Source organism: Hermetia illucens, chromosome 1 (genome assembly GCF_905115235.1).
Source record: "Hermetia illucens chromosome 1, iHerIll2.2.curated.20191125, whole genome shotgun sequence".
Classification (NCBI taxonomy): Eukaryota; Metazoa; Arthropoda; class Insecta; order Diptera; family Stratiomyidae; genus Hermetia; species Hermetia illucens.
In genome coordinates this window covers 26,378,301-26,388,949 of record NC_051849.1, presented here as the reverse complement: position 1 = coordinate 26,388,949, position 10,649 = coordinate 26,378,301, and the positions used below count along the sequence as shown (strand labels likewise).

Sequence of the window (10,649 nt, the reverse complement as noted above, 5' to 3'; positions counted from 1 at the left end):
CTGATCGGAAAAGGATTTGTGTTGAAAAAGGCAACAAAAGTGTAGAAAAGCTGTCACCTTTGTATTCTTTGGAACTACCGCAATACGCGGATTTTTATGTATGAATCCAAAGATATTGTTGCAACTTTCCATAGCACAAATGCTATATTTTGCAAATTGACGGCGAAGGACATGCAACCTTCTCTGATATGATACAATGACTTCTAATTGAAGCCAAATATTTTTTTTATGGGAATAGTATTCGCGTTACCTACATCTCTACTGGACTTCTCACAGAAAGGAAGGAAGAATTGGCCGCGTGAGGAAGCAATGCATGAATATTTAGGAGGAGATGTCATGCATATGGAACTTGGAAGAACTAAAATACTTTGTCAACTCTCCACACTTGGCCTTGTAGCAGGAGAAGATGAGAAGTTCCTGACTGCGCAGGATCAGATCCAGTCTGATTTCTCCTTTCTCGTACATGGGATTACCCTGGCAAGAATGGTTTGATTTTAGTACAACCCCGACTATGGGCTGACTTGCGCGGAAAATTCAATTTAGGTCTACCCCATTTGGAGATAAAGTGCCGGATTTAGTGAACGACTGGACGTTGTCGGCTTTTGTCGTGCGATTTTGGAAGCTCCCGCTTTGTATATTTCGTACGTACTTTGCACATTGAAGTTTCGAGGCGCGAGTTACATATACCCTTTGATAATCTGCTTAGCTAAAAACCCGTGCAATGGGAATGGTTCTATGCAATTCAAGCTCTCCTTGGTGAAGTGTCCATTGCTGAGTAATTGTGCGCAAGTGGTCAAGAAGTGAATATAACCAGATTTTTATATTCTTCGATAGTATACTGTACGTGTTTTCCCATCCTTAATGTGGACTTCATTTCCAATGATGGAATATTAGTTGTTGGCCTGTGTAGCAGATTGACTTGACCAGCAAATTGTTCAGCTCACGTTCGAAGGATTCATTTGTCTTCACTCCCAACTTGGTCCTGGAGCTGAAACAACTCAACTTTATTGTTTCGTTCTTGGCCCGGTTCCTTGTTGATTATTCTATAGTTCCATACGGTCCATATTTCTGGCACAATGTCCTAAACAAAGTTAGTTTGTAGATTGTTGGAAAATTTCAGTCTCTTTTTGCACTCAAACTTTCTCTGCACTGGACTTTTTAAGGATAGGCTCTTTGCTAAGCAAGATTAATGCCAGGCTGGCCATAAAATGATACCAAGTCGAGGCTATGCGGTGGCACCAGGTCATATCTTATGTATGAGGGAGTGAATGAAAGGGTACGAAAGCCGGTAAGATCGATGGCAGGAGAAGTTCCAGGATGTTTTGTTCTAATAAAACCATTTACTGGGACAGACCAGGCATGAAGAATGCTGAAGAAAACCGACACCACCTTCTTGTAGGATACGTCCCGGCCTTATAGAGTATTTGGTCAATTTGCGGATGATAGGACAGAAAGTCGCCTGTTGGTATTTTAAGGGAATTATTTTCATTATTGCATTCTTGCTTTACAATACATAGTTTTGGCATAATAATGACGATGATAAAGTCATTTGACGTAAGCGACGATGATGGCCGTGGGGAGGAATTTTGATGACGATAATATTTTTGTTCTCTAAGAACTTGTCAAATTCTTTAGCTTGAAATAGTGGAAGGACAATGGGGAAAATATTTTTGAGTTCTGTAAGGTGTGATGAAGGATTTCCTGGGGCCTTTTGACAACCCGATCATAGAGAGGGAGTAGAAATAAATCGAAATATTGGAGGTTCTTATCAGAGATAGAACCCAATATTTTCCTTGAGTTTTTAAGAAATAGTTTGAGTTTTAATCCGCGGGAAAGCTCATTATTGAAAAAGGATATGGTATGACCTACTTATGGTTAGGATGTTTTCAAATAGCTCTGGTATATAAATAGCTAGACTGTGTTTTGAGAGAGGAGGAACAGGGTCTTGATAATAACCCTGCCTTCAAGATAGTCCTTGAAATCAAAGTAATAGCCGCTGGTATGATTTGATTAGTATACCTCTGAGGGAAAAGGCCTACCTTTGGTATTCCCACTCGCTTTCTGGGTAATCCTTCCCTTCTCTGTTAATAAGATGGAAATGCCAGGCTAATCTTGTTGTGGTCAATTATTCATGTAATGTCCCTAATAACAAATAAATTTCATGACATTTACTGCAATCATCCCTAATCTTATTTAATTTGACAAAGTAAATTGTTGACATCTAATTCAAGAGATTTCAGCCCCATATGCTTACCAGGAACATTAGTTGACATGAATGGGTCATGTCCCTATACTCCGTATTGTATCCAAATTATGTGTACATTGCGTTCATGATTCAGAATTTATGAGTGGAATTACATATGAACTAAATCCACTCTGATAATGTAGGTTAACGGTAGATCTCAAGTTATAATTTATTGATTTGTTATTACGGGAAATCCACTATTTCAATGAATTACCTCCATGCAGGATTGCATAATTATTCCATGATGTTTCAATTGATGAAAGGAATTGTAGGGAATAATCAATTCAAGTGAGTGCAGAGTTGGCTAGGCACTATGGAAAGGACTAATTGAGCTGTAAGTTAAATGCTAAATTGACAAATGTGCTTGTTCCACTTAGTGATACGTGTAAGGACTTAAGCAAAGTAAAAGACGTTCACAGGAAGTGATGTGATTTCAAAGAAATTGATAGGTCGTGATTAAGGGACATTTTTGATACATCCTGGAGGTTTGTCTATATGCACTTTCCTCTGTCTTGAAAATTACGCATGCATAATTGAAACGTTTCATCGTTTTCCAAAGTTTCAAACTTGCTTTTCATAGATGCACTCAGGCAAGTTGTTTGGTTGGTAAGTAGTGGAACCAGATGCATCAGGAGGTTCGCTTTAGGCAGGACTGTCCTATGTTGCCCTAAATCTGTTCAGGCTTTGATTTGAATTCAAATAATATTGCATTATAGGGGTGAACTAATATGTACAGATCCATCAGGATATACATGGCCCCAAAATGCTATTATCAGGAGAAATGAAAGTTGAAGTTATTGGATTTAAACCTCGTTTGGCTCTATGTCCTCCAGAAACTGCTGGATAAGCAATCAATATTTGAAACTGATGTCTGAAAGCAGAAATTGGTGTTAACTTGAATGGTTTATCTAAATGACGTGTAATGCAACATTTTGTAGACAGTAGTCACCAGGACCATGCTGAAGTTTATGCCTACGCTAGTGAAAGTGTTTCCTTTGTATTCAACGACCACTAATTGCAGTAAGAACTTCCAAACTAAATATCGATTTTTTAAACAAGTAAAAGTGAAGTATGACCCTCGAAAAGGAGGTTTAATTAGAACCTCTAATTTAATTAATAACATATAACTATAATTTAAATAAATTGCGTACATTACTCTCTGTAAACTTATCCTCAAAAAGGGTATTCTCCTTCAAAAAATATGTAGTGACCGCCTCCTCCTCATTCGCATAGGATACCCTGAAGCACCGCATCCATCCTTTCTCGGCGGATCAACATAATTTTCTTTCTTTTGATACCCTCCTCTTACCAATCTTATTTTCATGTTTGTTACAAGTATGCCAATTGATTTGAAAAGGATTTTCCTATTGATTTTCATGTTCTACAGGACTAAAGGAAATATATTAATAATTTGAATTTTATGACCATGTTAAATTAAAAGATTTACTGTGAGAATATTTCCCAAAATGCCTGCTTTATCCCTAGGCAATTTATTACTTCTTCGGGGTGGACACACTTGAACAAGAAGGGGATGGTAAAATTTAAGATAGGATTTTTTGAAGATTTACGTATGATTTATGCGAGGCACACGAATTGAAAGTGTAAATAATTCTTATACCTTCACCTTTAACCTTTGGATTATTTTGAACTTTCCATTCACAATGCAGCTTTGGCTCTACAGATTAGCTTAGCTTTCCAAATATATATCTTACAATTGTTTTGACAACCTTAAAAGTCACCTAATATCGGCAGGGTCCTTCCGGTTTCTCAATAGCTTTTTCCCTAGTTGGCTTTTTCAAGGCGTCCCTTTCGGAATTCGACCTTCCACGCATTGGTTTTAGATGAATGACCTGTTTACTGCAATTTGCGGTATCCATGTTAAGGTAGACTTGGTAGCGGGTCGTCCAACAATTAGCGCAACTCGTGGTTGAGTAGACGGCCCAATGACTGACTTGCTCCTGGGCTCTAATCCTAATTCGTCAAGGGTGTTTATGTTTGCGTTTGTGCTAGTCTGCTGCTGTAGGCTTATCACTCGCACGACGTTGAGGGGGCATGTTAATAAAGCTGAAGCACGGTCATATTGAAAATGAATTGCTAAAGAAAAATAAATACCAATAAAATATTGGGAGCTATGCCCTCAACAAAGAACTGGAAAGAAAATATTCAGAGCGGTATCAAGTTGATCATACCACTGCCATCTTAATTGCACCGAATTTTTCGCTTAGATGCGTCGAACCCCTTTTTTTGACGTATGGATTAACATCCACGCCTCCGATCCTTGTAGCAACATAGAGTGTATACATATGATAGTATAGCCATAAGTTTTGTCAGTTATACAAATCTTTATTTCTCACGAAGTCATAAATCCAATCAATCGAAAGGTACACCATTAGAAAAGGGAAACATAGAGCTTCCAAACGAAAAAAAAATGGACGCTGGTAGCAGCTACAGTGGCCCGAAGTCTATGAGGCCATGCATCGATAGCTTCACGGTCGGTATAAAGCGGCATTTCGCGAGCTGCACGCACGATGCTGGCCTTCAAACTCTCCAAATATAAAAATGTAAATGTAAATTCGATCGGAGGTAGTCTCCTTTAACTTAGCCCAAAGGCTGTAGTCCAGAGGATTTAAATTTGGACTGCCTGAGGCCCATTCGTTCGCGGTTATGAAGTCAGGAACATGCGCTGCTAACCATAGCTGAGTTAACTTGGCTTTCTGAGCGGGGGCCGAGTCCTGCTGGAAGCACCACGGCTTTCCAGTGAAAAAAGATTGGCTTGGTGGCTCGACTACATCCTCTAACATCTTTCGTACGCGCTCGCATTGGTTTTGACGCCGTTCTCGCAGAAATGAATATCAGTTACTCCGTGATATGAGACACCCCACCATACCATGACAGAAGTTGGAAGGTGACGACGTTGGACTCGCGGAGCATTTTCTTTGGCTTCACAATCATTGTGAGCATATACTCGATCATTTTGTTGTTTGAGTTTTTCTTCGATGATAAAAATTTTTTCATCAGAAAATAGAATTTAGCGATATTTTTTACCGGGGAATCGTTACAGAAGAGCAGCACACCGAGTTTGCCGTATTTCCTTCAGGTTTCGCGTTAACATATGGCTAACGCACCGCCAGTACGCACCGAGACCGAGATCTTCTCGAAAAATATGACTCATACTTCTAGTTGAAGTGCCCTTTTTGCGCCGACATTCGTTTCTGCTTGCGGAGGAGATTGCGATGAACACGCACAGCATGCACGTTATTCGGGCGACGTACGGAATGCAGGCGCCCATCCCGCAGCCTGTCAGTCACATCAGCTGTTTAGCGGTATCGAGCTAATGTCCGAAAAAAGAATCGTTCGTTTACCGGCAGCTTTCTTAACAAACTATGAATCTTTTTCGGCGTATTCCCACATTGGTGCAACGTAATAATTGCGATTCCTTTTTCACTTCATCGTGCTGTCGTTCACGCGCTACTGGCCTACAGAACCTAAAAGTCTGACGGAACTGGGGTATGGTTAGATACTCTCCGCGCGCAGTGTTACCAGTTTCTGCGGCCTAACATTTTTCGCTATACACATCGACTGACAGAACTTATGGCTATACTATGTAAACTTTTGTTGCGACCCTTGGTGATTTAGCTGATCAAAACTGCATTCACCCATTGTAATCATCGTTTTCCAAGGTTAAGAGCTCAACTGCCAGAGGCAACGAATGGCCTACAAAAAGCTCTAAACGATAACTATAGAATATGCGAAATTGCCTCAGAGGTTCAACTTCGGCAACCGACATTGACTATTCTCTTTGGAAATTTTATAGAAATCTGAAAGGATCGAAACAAAATTCACCTGGCTTGTGCCTAGGAAATAGTGACTGGGCCCCAAGTGATGCAGAAAAAAGTGCTACACTTGCGACTCATTTAGAGAATATTTCCACACCAGTGAAAAATAAAATTCAACTTCCCTTGTGCTCACCCTCATTTGCCAAAACAAACTTCCGCTTCTGAGTTAAAATGCTGTTCTCATCATCAGAGAGCTCGGTTAAAAAAAAGCATATCGCCTTAACAGAGAGAAACATGGCAAAACAGAACAGGTTCATCCTACCGTTTCGGCAATAAGGCAAACTTTCAAGCAAGAAACATATTTTTGCCAGTCTGTCTCGATATTGCGCAGGCTCTCGATACAGAGCTATTGTACAAGATTAAAAAAAATCTACCGGAAACTATGTATGATATCTTCGAGTCCAATATAAATGGTCGTTCGTTCCGACTAAGATACCAAAGCTTCACATTCAAAGATCATCCTTTCAAAGCAGGTGTCCTCCAGACAAGCGTACTAGGGCCATTATTGCATCAGATCTATTATATGTTTGCGATCTGCCAGATGACGATAATCTGATTATGTCTACATTCGCTGACGACATGGAAATCCTCCGCTTTCACCCTAAGGATACCTCCAAATCCCGGGAAATTCGGGAATAGTTACTAACGGTGCAAAGAATCCGCGTGAACGGGAGCAAAAACTGTCACGTTACATTTATTCTGAATCAGAAGACATGCCCGCCCATTTGGTTAAATGGAGTGATGGATGATGGACATCTTACTTGGAGAAGACACATCGAAGCTAAACAAATGCAAATCTGACTAAAACTAAAAAGTATTTTCTGGTTCATCATCAACGGCGCAACAACCGGTATCCCGTCTTCGCCTGGGTTAATAAGGAATTCGAGACATCCTGGTTTTGCATCGAAGTTCACCAATTCGATATCCCTAAAAGCTGTCTGGGGTCCTAACCTAAGCCATCGCTGCATCTCAGGCAGACTCTGCCTAATTTCTACCTTAGATATTGTCCTTATAAACGGGCTGGATCATCCTCATCAGTCCTCTTACAGTGATTTACTATGGTCGATCGCGGTTGTAAAGCTATATCAAAGCCAAAAATTGTGAAAGTTGACCATGCAGGCACATAGTGAAGTGTTCTGTCAACATTCGTTTGCATAATTCCAAGATAGCCAGTCGCGGGAAGGTTAGAGGGTCGTTTCCAGACATTTTGGTCCTTCTCATGTTAAGTGAAAATTTTCAAACGGTTACATGGTCATCATGGTATACCGGGATTGAACCAGGACTCCTTATTACTGAGCAAAAGAAGGAACAAGTCAGGAAACCGGAAGCTGGGCATTTCAGGTCTGAAAGGTTTTATGTATCTCTTTTATAAAAACATTTCAGTGGACATTTGTCTCATCAGAATCTAGAACGTAATCTTCTTTTTCTTCAGCCTTTGTCCCGTTCACAAGCAGGGTCGGCTCGTCGTGATCGGTTTCGCCATTTGGCGCTATCAAATGCCTGATCTGGATGCAATTGAGGAGTCTCTCACGCAATTTTTCCACGATCGGTGCAACCCCATATCGATCGCGGATATCCTCATTTAGGATGCGATCAAAACGTGTCACGCCACTAGTCCAACGCAATATCTTCGTCTCCATTACCGCAAGATTCCGTTCATTGCCTTTTATAGTTGGCCAACACTCAGAACTATAGAGGGCGACAGGACGGACGACATTGCGGTAAATTTTAGATTTGAGACGTTCATTGATCGTCGATTACAAAGAACACTAGTTTTGAAATGCCAGTTCATCGAGGTTGCGTTAATGCGTGAGGCGATTTCAAAGCGCAGTTCTCCATTAGCTGATAGCGTTGCCCCGAGGTATTTAAATCGCTCGTTCCTGTTTCATGGGGATCGGTCGTCAAAAATTCAGTTTTATTCAGATTCAATCTGAGACCGTGTTGCATGAGTCGGGGGCCTTCGTATGGGGGCTGCAGCGACTTCCGGACAGCTGATTGTCTCTCAGCAAATTGCATTCCCTGGTCGGTGATGGTCACTGCAGGGACGCCAAAGCGAGGGATCCATTCTCGACAGAGGGCTTCGGTACAATATTGCGCAGTAATGTCCTTCAGAGGTATTGCTTCAGGCTACCGCATAAACCTGTCGATGATTGCAAGGCAATACTTGTAACCGTGCGAGTCTCGCAAAGGGCCTACGATGTCGAGGTGTATGGTATGGAACCGCTTGGTAGTGCGGGGAAATGAGCCGACTTCTTTTCTTACAAGCCTGGTTACCTTAGACTTTTAGCATGCGATGCACTTTCTAGCCCAGGAGTTAATGTCCTTATTCATGGAGGGCCAGAAGTATTTCTTGGTGACTGACATAATCCCTATTAGAACTTGTGGCTATTGGGCTTTGTACCATCCTTATTACATGCATAATAAAAACCATTCAACGTTAGTATCGAGCATTGTGCTTAACGCTCCAAAAACTCAGATGACATTGTATTGCACTAAGCCTAGTGGCGTGGGTGCCAACAACAGAATCCACCCTTTTTCTGCTGAATGAAATATCCAATTTTCCAGGTATGGTTTGAAAATTCGGCCTAGCTTTTATCGTTTAATTTAAAATTTATTTTAAAAGCCAATTCTATCAGATCCTGGGTTACCTGAAAAAAATGGTCAAACCACAAAAATAAAATTTAACAGCATAGCATTTTGTATTTTGGTCGACCGTTCGACAAAATTTGCGTCGCCGAAACATGAAATTGATATCCCAAATGAGATATGTCCTAGCACTTCAGAGAAAAAGCATGAAGCTGAGAAATTTTCCTCATAAGGATCTATCCGACCCACGGAAAACCTTTCTCTTCAAAAGTTTGTCAAGTACTGCTTGATTTTTTGAAAGTGAAAGAGCTTAAATGAAGGAAAATTTCTTGGGGAAGGGTGCATTTGGACTTCTTCGCCATTTTTAAGGTTTTGTGTAAACACAAAACCTTATTAAAATCGGTTTACTGTCTGTCTGTCTTTTTTTTTTTTTTCCCCGATGGAAGGTGGAAAACTTCAAAAGCTACCTCAGGCTCCTGCCACACGGTTATGTGGGACTCTTACCCACTAAAACCACCTCCTTCTCCTTCCACTCTCCCCGCGGGACTCCCATTTGGTATTACGTCGCGGGGCTGGATCAGAATTTATTCTGCGCTCATGTCAACATTCGTGTTCCTCTCGCGTTGATTTTTTCGGCTGACTTCCTCCTGCCTAAGCTTCTTTCCGATGGCTGTAATCACTTTTTCAACTTCGGTCCATATCCCTTTGGCTTTCACCATAAGCTCCATGATATTTTCGGGTGTAAAGTGCTCCCCGGTTGTAGCTTCTAATGTACCTCTTTGGGTTTCGAATCTGGGGCAGTGAAAAAAGACGTGTTCTGCGTCCTCTGGAATGTTTGCACACTGTGGGCAATATGGCGAATCATCACGCCCAAATCGATACAGATATGCTCGATAGCCTCCGTGCCCGCTCAAGAATTGAGTTAGGTCGAAACCTACTTCGCCGTGAGGTCGCTCGATCCATTTCCGGATATCCCATATGATTTTGTGAGTCCAACGGCCTTTTTCTGACTCGTCGCACTTCTCTTGCCATTCCGCGACAGTTTCAGCTCGTGCGAACTGTCGCCGACGGGCAGGAGATTCTCCGGTGAGGTACGTTCGATCGTAAAGTCGTTGTATTTCTTTCGCCAGAATCTCAATCGGGATCATTCCTGCTATCACGCAAGCTGCTTCATTAGAAATTGTTCTGTAAGCGCAACATGTTCGGAGTACACTTATGCGATACGCAGCTCCAATCTTTCTTTCTGTCTGTCTGTCTGTCTGTCCGTCACAGGCATTTTTCTCGGAGACCGTTGTAGCGATTGGCACCAAATTTTGTAGAAAGGTGGGAACTGTGAACGCTCATGCATATAGTGAGTTACATCCTTTTACGTCGAATTTAAGGGGGGGCGGGTCCTCATACATGCAAAAGATGGGTGTAAATTTTTTTTTCATCAAATATAGTCATGTGGGGTATCAAATAAAAGGTCTCAGTTAGTACTTTCTGAAGCCGGCCTTAGTTTTGACATTTGTTGAAAAGGTGGGGAGTGCGGGGGGTTGAAAGTGATCATTTTTTCAACGAACCCATTCTCAGAAACTACCCAACCGAAAAATCTGAAAAAAATCAGGGAGCTGCCACCATATGGTGCCTAGGCTCCGAAATACCTTTCATACCGATACCTGTTAAAATAAAGTTAATAATAGTGCATTACTATAATTTTCAGTAATTGACAGGAGAACCCCCCCTTAAGGCCGCTTTTGTATCGTGTCTTTTATGTGGTTCCATGATTCTTCCACATTCGCAATGGTTGGCAATCGTATGAGTGAGACCGTTTCTTCTTGCTTCTCACCAAATCGCCACCATTTAATGCGCGGCGGGCCAGTGCGTTCCTCACGCCGTTTTATCGGTGGCTTAACTCGCAGGACAGCAATCAACGGCCGATGTTGAGGTGCGATGGTCTCATAGGGAACGACTATGCAATCAGCGACAGTGGTAAAATGTTG

At 41.6% G+C, this 10,649-nt stretch overlaps 1 protein-coding gene across 1 annotated transcript in view; it reads left to right on the top strand.

Moving 5' to 3' along the window:
- Positions 1-596: 596 nt before the first annotated feature.
- The window catches only part of LOC119646503 (semaphorin-2A-like), a 182,530-nt gene continuing 172,477 nt past the window's right edge, over positions 597-10,649 (top strand). Inside the window, exon 1 of the mRNA XM_038046959.1 lies at positions 597-840. The gene's annotated coding sequence lies outside the window, so the exon portion shown is untranslated. The remainder of the gene's footprint in view (positions 841-10,649) is intronic.